Source organism: Nelumbo lutea, chromosome 2, assembly GCF_056320005.1.
Source record: "Nelumbo lutea isolate HS-2025 chromosome 2, American lotus-T2T, whole genome shotgun sequence".
NCBI classification, from domain to species: Eukaryota; Viridiplantae; Streptophyta; class Magnoliopsida; order Proteales; family Nelumbonaceae; genus Nelumbo; species Nelumbo lutea.
The window spans coordinates 28,966,080-28,979,527 of NC_142685.1; positions in this window are offsets into that span (position 1 = coordinate 28,966,080).

Below are 13,448 nucleotides of genomic sequence, written 5' to 3' on the forward strand. Positions count from 1 at the left end.
AACCCGAACCCGTCCAAGTTGTACTGTTTTACCACTTATTCTATGTATTCCAACTTGCCAGCAAAAAGCGTGTTAAGATGCTGATAACACAGTATCAGCCACACATTGAGAATATCTCCTCATGAGTGTAACATACAATTATGGGAGAACTTGATGTGTGTTGTGCTATCAGTGTGTTAATACTCTTTTCTTTTCACTAGTAGCAACTTTAGGTTCAGTTTTATTTTTATTTGAAAAAATATATTAGTTTTATCTTAAACATATTATATTATATTATTCATACATAGAGTTTGTGGTATTTAAGGGAAAACGACATTTGGTAAATAAAAAACTCTCTGTATTTTTCAACATTTATTACATAGATATACTCAAAAAGATGCATTATGTAGACTTCTGAATTTCCACAGTTAGATGGGGATAGGTTGGATAAAGAAAGAAAAGGAAAGATAAATGATGAATGAGGGGCATGCTGACGTTCTAAATACAAAGATAACAATTCTAGAGGTCCTAAGTTCTTTCCGTCAGCAAGCTTCAAAATATTCTAAAGCATAAAAGAGATTTCACTATGGTGTAGGGGTGGATTCGAATAGTACTAGGTTCGAGCTCGGCTCGAGACTATTTTATAAGGCCCGAGCTCGAGCCAAAATCTTGAGCTTGAGTTCGGCTCGAGTCAATAGTTCATAAGCTCGAGTTCGGCTCGGCTCGGTTCAGCTCGTTTTATATTTTATAAAAGTATTTTATTATAAAAATATTTTATAAAAATAAAAATTATATATAATTTTTTTATTTTATATTTAAAATTTAAGAATTATAATAATTAATAATTATAATATATATACATATATTCGAGCCGGCTCGCGAGCCTCATGAGCCGAGCTCTAGTAGAGCTTGGCTCGTTTAATAATCGACCCATTGAATTGGCTCGAGCTCGGCTGAAACCGAGCTGAGCCGAGCTCGAGCAGCTCGTGAAAAGCTCGGCTCATTGCCACCCCTACTGTTCATTATATATTCCAGACTATCAAAGTCAAATTGCACCAAACTAAACTAAAATTGGTGGTTTGATTTGGTTTGACTTTAAAAAGGGTTTGATTTGGTCTGAGAATATCTCAAATCATAATTTTCTGGTTTGATTTTTTGTTAATTTTAAAAACTAGATTATAATGTAAATCACATTAAACCAAATTATTAATGGGAAATTGTCTAAAACTCACCGTGAGTTTTCAACATTTCTCTTAAACTCACCACAGCTTTTCAAAATGTCTAAAAGTTACCATGTCACTAACTTGACGTTAAAGAGACTAACGGGTGTTAATATATTACCATTTGAACCTTCGTAGAAAAATTTAAAATATATACATATATTTTAATATTTAGACATGAAAAAAAGGAAAAAGTTCAAAAAATATTTTCAAATATAAAATCCAAAAAAACAAAGAAATTACAAAAAATATAAAAATTATAGAAATTGCACACAAAATAAAAAATATTTTCAAATTATAGAAACTATAGATTTTTCAATCAGAAAATAAAAATTGTAGAAAAAACACCAAAATTATAGAAAAACACAAAAATTGCAAATAAATAGCAAAAAATACAAAAAAAAAATTATAGATTGTAGAAAATAGAAAATTGTAAATAAAAAACATAAATTATAAAAAAACTTTGAAAATTATAACAAAACACTAAAAATTCAAAAAAGAAAAAGAAAATTGAAATATAAAAAAGACCCTTTTTCCTCTAACTCGCCATTAAAGGATGATTTGGTCATGAAAATTGTTATTTATGCTGACGTAGACACCTCTGTTAAGAAGCATTAATGGTGCACTAACGGAAGGTGAGTTTTGGAAAATAAAAACTTACTTACATGGTGAATTTAAGACATTTTGAAAAGTTGTGACTTTAAGAGAAATGCTAAAAACGCACTCATGATGAATTTTAGACAATTTCCCATTATTACTATATATATATATATATACATACATACACACATGTGTGTGTGATACATGTCCGTATGTATACATTTATTTACCATTGAAATTAGTTGTTTGTGTTTGAAAAAGTGTGGACATAATTTATATAATAGTAATAGGTGGCACTTTGGTGTGGCCGATAGTCCTAAAATGGAGCAAGTCTCTCAAAGAATAACTGACAGCAACATGAACATTGCAACAGTCAAGGATTGAAGTTGATGTAACATTATCCTCTTGGTTTCACAACTCGTTGAGGGTAGCACCCTTAATCTCTACTTCATGTAGTGGGGTGCTAAGGGCATGGCCTCTATGGATACGAAAAAATCCAACAAGAGGAACAGAAGGGGAAATGATTCAAACTACAACAAAAGTGCATTTTTCTCAAAATGGGTATGATATTATGTGTCACAATGTACACAAAAAGTAATTATTTTGTTCATTAGTGTGTGACTATATCCAATGGCCACGGTTTGTCTAACACAATAAGGCTAGATCATGAAAGACCATATGCCACTCAGTGGAATACACTTTCCCCAAAACAGAGCTGAAAAGCAGCTGCTCCAAAGACAAAGTACTTGAGTTGATTTCCACCTCTTGTTCTTCCTCTTTTTCCACTAAAATCGAAAACAACCTGATAAGGTTCCTCCCTAATGTCCTAACGTCTTCTTTTTCAACGCTATAAGCGCCTAGAGATCAGTTTCTGATAGACCTCTGCTCATGTTCTTCATGGTATTGTCACCAAGAGGCACCAAAGCAGATCAATCCATTAACGTGATCGATCAAGTTTTTTGAATATGAAGAAACATATCAGATTCTGATGATGACTGATTCGACTACAGAATCCATGAAATCAAGATCAGCGTTGATGCACTTCAAAGAGGCATCTTTCAATTATTTCAAACAAAAAACAATAGAAAATAAATAAATAAATATTTTTTGAGAGAGCTTCGAATGGAGTAGGACTATGATTTCTGATGAGGGTGGATTTGGCCTTCCAATGATATTGTGGCACATGGCACCTCGAAACAATTAGGTGACACCTGAAACCACTTAGGCAACAACTTGCCTTAGCTCGTGACCTAAAGTCAGTAGTGCTGCCCCTGTAAGTCGAGCTCCTAGTAGCTTCTTGTTGGAGTGGGTAACCAACGTCACTAACGAGGTTGATGCAGCGCTGCCGTATCTCTAAGGTTCCGAACTGATAAAAGACATCGGCACCACATAAGACTCAGTTGCCTCTTCGGCATTGACAAAATCAAAGATCAAGAGGAGTGGACTACGAATCGCTCTGATGCGTTTAGAACTACACTAACAAGTGCACTAGCCAATCAAGTAATATACTGATGAGTAAAGTATCGTTCCCACGAGGATTAATCCAACAACTACTAGTACTAAATCTGTCTTATGTTATCTAATAATCCAAAAATCAATGAATTACTTCCTAATCAACTAACTATTCTAAGTATTCTCAAATTAAACCACCCTAATTGAATAGAGAAAGCACTTCACGAAAATGATTACATAATCGGTTCAGTGGTTATCTCATTAAACTATCCAATCGAAGTTGATTTCAATTATGGGTTGGCAATTTCTATCTTGTTATGAATAGCCTCTTTCGAGCACATGCCAATCTATCTACGAGTAACAACCCTTATATCTCTATCAAGAATTTAATTACTGTAGATGCATTAAAGACAAGAAGATCAAATGATATCAGTTCTCGTTGAATGAATGTCAAACGAATCATGTAAAATTATCTCTAAGATACATTCAATTCGCTTTCTTGATCAGTTAGCCCGATTACCTAAACCCTTTCTCAAGCAATATAGGTAATCCAAGAAACAAGAGCAAATCGGCCAAATTTACTCTTACTATTGAAAATCCTAATCAAGAAATCCCAATACTGAATAACTATCAATCGAATTAGCTTAAGAGATCAATCACACAACTGAAATAACATCAATCATGGTTCGCATGGTAGAAAGAATGAAAGATTCAAACAAAAGAAAACACTAATTGAACCTATGTTACTGAAACCGTTGAATTAAAGAAGACAACCTAAAACTTCTGCATGAATTCTTGATCTCCTCTCCAATTCTCCTTCAACAGCCTTGTGATCTTTCTCCCAGCACTTCTCCCTTGGTTCTTGTGACAAGAAGTCAAACCCTAATTTCTTCTTTTTCTTTTTCTTTTATACTCTTTTTTGCAGGTTTAGAGTCCTACTCCCCTTCGAACTCTACTAAAATCAAGTGCCTCCTGGAGTCTCCCAACTAGTTGTGGTTGTGCCTCTATTCTCCTAGGCCAAAGTGCTCCTTTGCAGCAATATCACCATGTCTTTATGCTCTATTAACCCCAAATTGTTCCAAACTAATGTTTCCTGAAATTCAACTCAATTAGGGCAAGAACCATTAAGATTTATCACAAAAACCATGTATGAGACAATAAAAACAATGTGTAGCATGCACAAACATCATGCTCCCAAAGCCCAAAGCCTAAGGAATTGAATCGACGCTTACGAGCTCATCGAATTAGTTATTCAGGCCAAAAGGAGCAATCTACTCCCTTCGCCGAGTTACTTTCAGCTCGGGAATGGGGGGCAAATGATGAGGGCGGATTTGGCCCTCCAATGACATTGTGACACATGACACCTCGAAACAAATAGGTGACACCTGGAACCACTTAGGCAACAACTTGCCTTAGCCAAGTTGATGGTGTCCTACCTGGTGACCTGGCACAAGCGCCAACCTGGTAACCTACAAGACGTGCTCGATGACAAATTCGACATGCATATCCAAACACTCTCACGATCCTTGGAAGTTGGCCCACGTACCGAACGATCTGCAGGGTGGTCAACGTGCATGGCGATCACCTCAGGGAATCTCAGACCACTTAGATGACTTCTCAGAAATCTCGGATGCGGTGTGTGAAGTCCACACCAAACTATGCCTGTATAAAGGCACCAATCCCAATGGTATAGGGGGGCAAGTAAGCATATTCTAGCTCTCATACTTTGTGATTTTTAGCTCGCAGTCTACTATGAGAATACTGACTTAAGCATCGGAGCGACCTCGCCAGGTTAACCACCACGGGTCCTCTGACATTGATTCCTTGCAGGTCTCTAAAGAACTACGAAGGTCAACAATCAATCCACCTTGCCACCAGGCAGCTCGACACTCTGGTCAACTCGGCAACTAATAAGTAGCTCGGCCCTCTAGTCAGCTCAGCACTCTGGTAAGCTCGGCACCTAACCTGCCTAGCTCGGCCTAGTCAGCTCGGCACCTAACCTGCCTAGCTTGGCCCAGTCAGTTCGGCACCTAACCTGCCCCTAGCTCGGCCTGGTCAGCTCGGCATCCATGTCCTCATCCAGCAGAAGTTAACTTCGGCCTCTGAGTCATCAGTCACTTGGAAGCATACCAAATGACGATGTACTTAGCACAAAAAATTGATACATCACCAAAAATTGATTCATCAATTTCCACCATTACAAGAGATGCTTGAATGCTTGGAAAATTCTCAAACCATGATATGGTGGTGTTCGTTGTTGTTTTCCCTCATCCATATGTTATCTATGTGCTAAGAGTGTTGTCCTATAAGAACATGAACGAGTCGGGCCTTTGTTAATCAACAATCGCAATGAAGAAGAAATGAATAGTGTCTTCTTCCAAAGGGTACATTAGGCATTTTAAAAAGTTTTAAGTTGCACATGTCATCACATGATACAAATAACCAAAGGATTGTTAAAAGAAGAGATTAAACTGGTAGTTTTTGAGAGTTTATGATTGACACATTTTGAAATATAGGTGATCAAGTGAGACTATCCCCAAAGTACAAGGTACTAATATGGAATTTACCCTATAAAATATTATCGGACCAAGCTGAAAAAAGACATGCCTAATGTTTTGGGCTCAAGCCTGAGCCCACAGGCCTAAAATCATGTCCACAAATCTGACAAAGAACTAATAGAGCCAGGCTAGCCCATCGGGCTACCAGCCCATGAATAGGTCTAAATGAGAGTATCACACTCGAGGGTTGCCTTCATAAGCATCAACTTGTCTAATTTTTTTTATTAATACAATGATTTATTTATTAGTTACAATTTTTTTCAATCATCATCATCCAAGCTTTATCTCAACGGTATAGGGTATACATGAATCCTATTTTGCCATTCTACTCTATTTACAACCATATCCATTATTAAATTATTGGCACTTAAATCATTCCTTACTACTTCTACCTGTGTCCTTTTTCCTCTATCTCTAGTGCCCTTCAACTTGCAACAAATAATTTCTTCTACTAGTGCTATCAATGTGGTCTTCTATGCACATGAGTAAGACATTGTAATCTATTTTCTCTCATTTTATCACCTATTAGAGCTACTGTTAGATTCTTATGAATGACTTCATTTTCGACCCTATGCTTTCTAGATTTTTCCATTTATTTATCTCAATATACAAACTTTTGCCACACTATTGTTTTGGACGTGTTGTTCTTGACTTCCCAACACTTTACTCCATATAACATTGCTGGCTTACATTTGTTTTGTAGAATTTTCATCTTAATGTAAGTGGTATTCAACTATCACATAAAACATTGGATGCACCCCTCCATTTTGTGCAATCTTGCTTTAATTCTACGGACAACATCCTCTTCAACCTCTCTAATGTTACAAATTATCAAACCAACATATTAGAAAAGGTTACATTGAATTATCTCTTGGTAAGCACATTGAATTATTATTATTATTATTTTTTTTATTTTTATTTTTTAATTTTTTTTTCTACTTATTTAAACAATGTCATCAACAAGCAACGTAAACCATGAGACCTCCCTTAAACATGTTTAGTCAATTTGTCATCTATGATTTACACAAATAAATAAGGGCTAAGTGTTGAGCCTTAATGAAAGATCATGGTTTTTTACAGTCTCATACATATCCTTAATCTACATAACTTGAAACTCCTTTCTTTTATAAAACCTAAATGCAAATATTAATTCAAGAGTGATGTCTAATACTAATTCCTTGCATGTTTATCATAACAAGGCTGCTAGCAATTCATGCCTATATACAAGTACAAATGAACAATTATTGATTTTCAACACCTTGACCGAGTAATTAATCTTCATCAAATACTGTCATCTCATAAGATCCCAAATGAACAATTTAGTAATTTTACTTTCAAATTGATGTCATTAGCTGCTAAAGGGGCAGAGTGCTAGAATCTGTACTTTCTAACGTTCTGGCAAAACAATGTTTAGAGAGACAAGTATTACAACTCCCGAGTACTGGTGGGTGTGTGCAATTTACCCAAAGAGAAACTATTACTACCCTAAGGCTATAAAACTTTTTCTACTTTTTTTTTTCCTTTTCCAAATTTTTCTTTCCAACCAAACATAGCTTAAATGTTTTACTTGACTCTCAAAAGTTAGATTTTAGAATAAAGCCAAATCTTTAATCAGCGTCTAAAAGAAATTGGATGCACAAGGGAAAACAGCAAAACCCAAGACGGCCTTGCTTTACCCAAACTCTTATTTTCTTGTTTTTATATTCCAGCGTAATGATCTGACTGAATTCACATCAGCGCCTCATAGAGTGCACCCTACTGCCCATTTAAGCCTTGTATTGGAAACATCTTCCCATAACAGGCACATGACATGTTTCCAATGCACATGAGATGTTCATGTGGGGCGCCAATCTGAACTCCCCAGCTACCGGCTATCATCATTTACTAATAACAAAGATTAAAATATAAATACCTTCAAGTGGGTATCAAAATGTCTATTATCATTTTTTTTATTTTTTTTATAAGTATTAAAATGGTAATGCCATTGACAAGTTTGGATCTGGTCCATATTAGCCACAACAACCATAAATATAAAACATCTCGAATTGGGATATGTTTCAATATCATTGTCTTATTTATAGGAAAAATAAAAATAAAATATGGGTAAATGACTAAATGTACTTACCAGATAAGTAAAAGCGAAGAGGCCAACGTATTACCTAACTATAGCACCTCACCTCAAATGCTCTTACTTGGAACCCAAAATCAAATTCCAACCACAATGCGTAAGCATATATATCTTCCATTTCTAGAACTTGTGCTCGTCCACTTCTTCCAAACAAACAGTTCCAAAATCTGATCTGACCCCACCGACACAAGTGGCTCTCAAAAGTTCAGATTTTAGAGTAAAGCCAATTCTTCAATCAACCTCTAAAAGAAATGGATACACGAGAGAAAACACCAAACCCTCAAACGGCCTTGCTTTACCCAAACCTTTTATTTGCTTGTTGTCATATTCCAACATTATGACCCGAATATCCCAACTGTCGGCCACCACTTGCTAATAATAAGGACTAAAATAATATATATATATATATATATATATATATATATATATATATATATATATAGATCATTTATTTTTTATTTTATTTTTATTTTTATTTTTTAAATATTAAAAAGTTCCAATGCCATTGACGAGTCTGGATCTGGTCCCAACTAATCATTACAACCATTAATGTAAAACATCTCAAATTGCCAATGCTGTTTGCACTAATCAGTACAGGAGATGTTTCTGTTGTGCGGCCAGCACTTGCTGTAAGATCGGTGTGAATAAAGGATAAAGGTGATATTCCGGATGTACGGCTACAATGACCAATTGGAACATTTGTTGGAGCCTCGTTCAAATCGGATCCGAGCTTGTCCAATGCATTTTCTTAAAATTTTAAAATTATTAAAATGTTTTGCATTTATATCACGCGTTGTCAACTGGTCATTGGTCAACTACAACTTTTATAATTATATAAGCACTTCAGCGCCAAGGCAATTAGTATAATAATACAATCTTACTACTAACTACTACTATGCTAACCATTGAGGCATAAATTTCACGCTACAAATAAGCCAAAGTCTAACGGAATCCCACGTGGAATTGGGATCTGTTCTTCATAGAACGCACAATACCGGATTCAGTCAGTGTAATACCTGTTCGAACAACTATTATAGTTTTGCATTAGAAATGTCTCCTCATTAAAAAAAGCATATAAGTACTAAAATGTTTATTGCAAGGTCATAAAGGCTATTTGAATGATATTTGAACAAGATGTGCATTGACTGAAACCGATCTCAAAACGTGCCACATATCCACTTCACAGTTACATCTCACCCTGTATTGGAAATATCTCTTATAAATAATAAATATAAGTAAAGGAGATATTTCCGATATGAGGCCAAAACAGACCGTGAGGTCAGTATAAGGCACGCTCAGTGAAGAGCAGATTCGAACTCTCTCGCGTGGCCATTAAAAAAAAAAACATACAAGTTCCCACGTGAAATAGAATCTGTTCAGTCTGAAGTCTGAACTTCTTTAGTCTGACCCAGATCAAACAAAAACTCTGCAAGTTTATCGGGCTTTTACTATTTTTAGGCTGTGAAAATCGTCATGGGATCTGAAGACTTCATTGGATCATTGGTCGACCATCCGGTCCGGGTCAAACCCTTCAGAGTTTCAGGAAAAAATGAAATTGGGTTGGACCTGAAAGGTGGATCTGCTAGGCCTGTTGCAGGTTATACTATAAAGACAGTGGGCCCGCCGAGTTATTTGGTTTTCCTTTCACCCGAATGGTATGCTTGTAAAAAAACTTGTTTCGGACCGTCGATTCCTCATTTTTCAATCCATCAAGCCATTAATGATATCATGGTCAGGGTGCAACTCAGGCCGGGTTAGGTTGGGTTGAAGTCAACCCTAACCCAACCCATAACTATAGAACCCCCAATTTTAACCCTGCGTTGGGTTCGGGTTAATTCAATTTCTCTATTTTCTTTTGTCAAATATTTGTTAGGTTTTATTTGGTTTGCAGTTAAAAACTTAAAATCAGAATTAAAATAGTTTTATTCTTCTTGCATGTTTGGTTCAAACATAGTAACTGGAGTTAGAATCAGAATCAATCGGAATGCATGTATTCTCATTCTCAAAGAGGGGGAGGGAATGACCATTTCTTAAATTAGGGAAATGACATTTCACTAGGAATGGAAATGAGATTTTGATACTGCCCAATCAAACGGTTGAATTCGGAATGACCCAACGGTTTCTAAATTTAAGGGTTTCAAATTCCTATTTTGATTCTCCCAAACCCAGCAAACCCTTTCTAAATTTAAGGGTTTAACATTTTTCTTAAACTCATCACAACTTTTCAAAATATCTAAAACTCACCATGTCAATAAGTTTTTATTTTCCAAAACTCACCTTCCGTTAGTGCACCGTTAATGCTTCTTAACAGAGGTGTCCATGTCAGCATAAATAACAAATTTCATGGCCAAATTACCCTTGAATGGTGAGTTAAAGGAAAAATGGTCTTTTCAGTTTTCAATTTTCTTTTTTCTTTTTGCATTTTTAGTGTTTTGTAATAATTTCCAATGTTTTTTTATAATTTCTGTTTTTTTACATTTTTATATTTTCTACAATCTATAAATTTTCCTGCATTTCTGTTATTTATTTACAATTTCTGTGTTTTTTATAATTTTTGGTGTTTTTTTACAATTTTTTATTTTCTGATTTTATTTTTCAATTTCTATAGTTTCTATAATTTGAAAATAATTTTTTATTTTGTTTGCAATTTCTATAAATTTTTATATATTTTAATTTTTTGAAAATTTTCCTTTTTTCGTATCTAAATATTAAAATGATAATATATTAACACCAATTAATTTATTTTGTATATATTTTATATTTTTCCATAAAGGTTAAAATGATAATATATTAACACCCATTAGTATGTTTAACATTAAATTAGTAACATGGTGAGTTTTAGACATTTTAAAAAGTTGTGCTGAATTTAAGAGGAATGCTAAAAACTCGTGGTGAGTTTTAGATAATTTCCCTTATATAAATACTTACATACATAAACAAATGTTTATAATATTTATAACACAAACATGAAATCAAATTAACCAACTCAAGTTTGGATTGGCCAAGGCACAATCCTAACCCGAACCCTAAACTGAACCAACCCAACCTGACTTTTCTGGGTTAGGTTTTGGCTAATCCGGACCAAGTTGCAGCCCTTGTCAATTAGACATGGTGTCAAATTGGTCTAAGCCAACGTTTGAACCAGATCTTTTTGGTACAGGGCCGGCTCTGATGTTTTCCCCTTTCTTGTTTATTTATTAATTTTTCGAGAAATTAAGATAATGAATATAGATTGGCGGCAACACTGATTCACTGAATATCGTTTTTGTCCTTTCCGAGTTAAGCATGTCTAACTGGCTGTCGTATGCAGCATCGTAGATCAGCCAATGAGTGGCTCGTTTGGAATAATTCTTCAAGGGTGGGACCATTTTTTAGATCATACGCGTAGAAGCGAACGCGAGGCACATATATTGTCAGGGCGATACGTAACGGCACCGGTACGTATCGGGCATGGAGACCGATGGACTTACCTGCCGAATTAAGAGGTGGAAGGTTTGGTCCCGCCACATAATCAGTTAATCACATATATGAACTAGTTGTTGGCATTTCTTTAGGGGACTAATCAAGATTCTCTCTGTGTTCTCTCTCTTGGAGCTTCGAGCTTCGAAGCTGAGAAACCATGAGAGAAACTGAGAAGCGAGATAACGAACAGTTGCTGAGAGTGCTAGAAGCCCTAAAGCAAGCATCTAATTATGTGAAGAAGAAACCAAGTTTTGGGAGAGATGACTCCAATTCGTCCGCCATTAAAGCTCTGCTGGAGCTCGAGACAGAGGCGGATAACATCCTGTCCAGCGACCCAAACCTCTTAAGCCTCTCCCGTCTTCTCTCCAATCTCAAAACCCTTGTCGACAATCTCCAACGAGCTCAAGGCTACAGCCTCCCCTCCTTCCTCCGTCGCCGTGTCTCCAACCTTGAGATCTCTCGAACCGCCGGTTCGATCGAGAACGAGATCCAGGCGTGGATCGACCGAGAAAGCGTTGAGAATCTTGTGAATTCCCTGCAAGGGTCCGTCAATGAAGAAGAGAAGATTAAGCTCTTGAGTCAGTTCGAGACTCGGGTCTCTCAGGGCTTCAATCGAGATTTACAGGACTCGCTTCTTAAATCGAAGGTCTTCTCCGAGCTCGAATCGATTCTCTGCAACTCAAACTGTTCGAAGCGAATTCGAGAACAATCGGCTCTCGCTGTGGGTGCTCTTGTTCGGTTCAACAAAGACGTGTTCGTGGGTCAGGTATTGACGGGTCAAACCCTACGCGCACTGATCTCTATGGGTTCCAATGCATCAATTCACGTTCTCTGTTCACTCATCAAATCGATCAAAAGCCCTCTGGTCGACGAAATCGAATACAACGGAGAAATCCCTAAAATCATCAACTTCTTAAGCGCAGAAGATTTATCGGTCAGAGTCGTGGCCATGGATTGCATTCTCGAAATTGGGTACTTCGGGAGAAAAGAAGCAATCGAAGCGATGCTCGAAGAGGGTCTTATCAAGAAGCTTGTGGAGTTGCAAAGATCAGAGCTGGGCGGTGACTTAATCGAGATGGGCGGATTCGATGACAATGCCAACAATGGAGTCTGTGTGGGAGGCGTTCAGATCGAACAGAAAGCAAATGAAGAGAGCAAAGAGAGAAGATTCTTGGAGAGCCATCCATTTGCAAGCGGCGTTGCGAGGTTTGCTGTGCAGTTGGAAGTGGGAGATGGATTGAGACGGAGAGAAAGAAGAGCTTTCAAGCAAGAGATATTGAGGAGAGTAAGAGAGGTCTGTGTTTCTGGTGCTGAAGCTGCTACAATTGTTGCAGAGGTGCTATGGGGTTCTTCACCTTAATAAAAAAATTAAAAAAGGATTTTGCTTTGTAATTTTTGTTTTTTGCTTTTGTAAATTGTAACCAAAAGAGTAAAAAATGTAAATTTATTGTTGTCGAATAATTGTGAGAAAATATGAAAAAAATGATTAATTGCTGTGTCCCATAGTAAAAAAATGGATGGCACTAACCATCATAGTTTCATTTTTTTTTTTATTCTTTGTCTCCTTGATTGGTCTGGACAAATTATTATATCAGAACACAAGAAGCCAGAACAAGTGACTGGTTAGGTTAGAATATTCGGTCATCTTAGTTAGCAAATTGCATTACTTTTTTTAAATACAGAATAAAAAAAAAAATTGGCATATTTTTACTTACAAATCAATAAATGTAAATATATATAATACACTACCACTAGAGCGGCCCCTCGGATGCACGGGATGGGGCAGGCCTCTCCCTCGCCCTCATAAGTTAACACACTCTACTCCATCACTGGCCCGGATCTAGTGGTGGGGTGAGTTGGGGTGAGGCACCCATTTTTCATCATGGCAAATTTTTCCATCATGAGCCAACCACCTAAAAAAAATCTTATTTATATATATTTTATAAATAGGACTATAGAAATTTGGGGGTAGTTTAAGAATTGGATTATGATAATTTGGGGATATTTTATAAATGAAATTATAGGATCTTAGGATTATTAGAATATGAG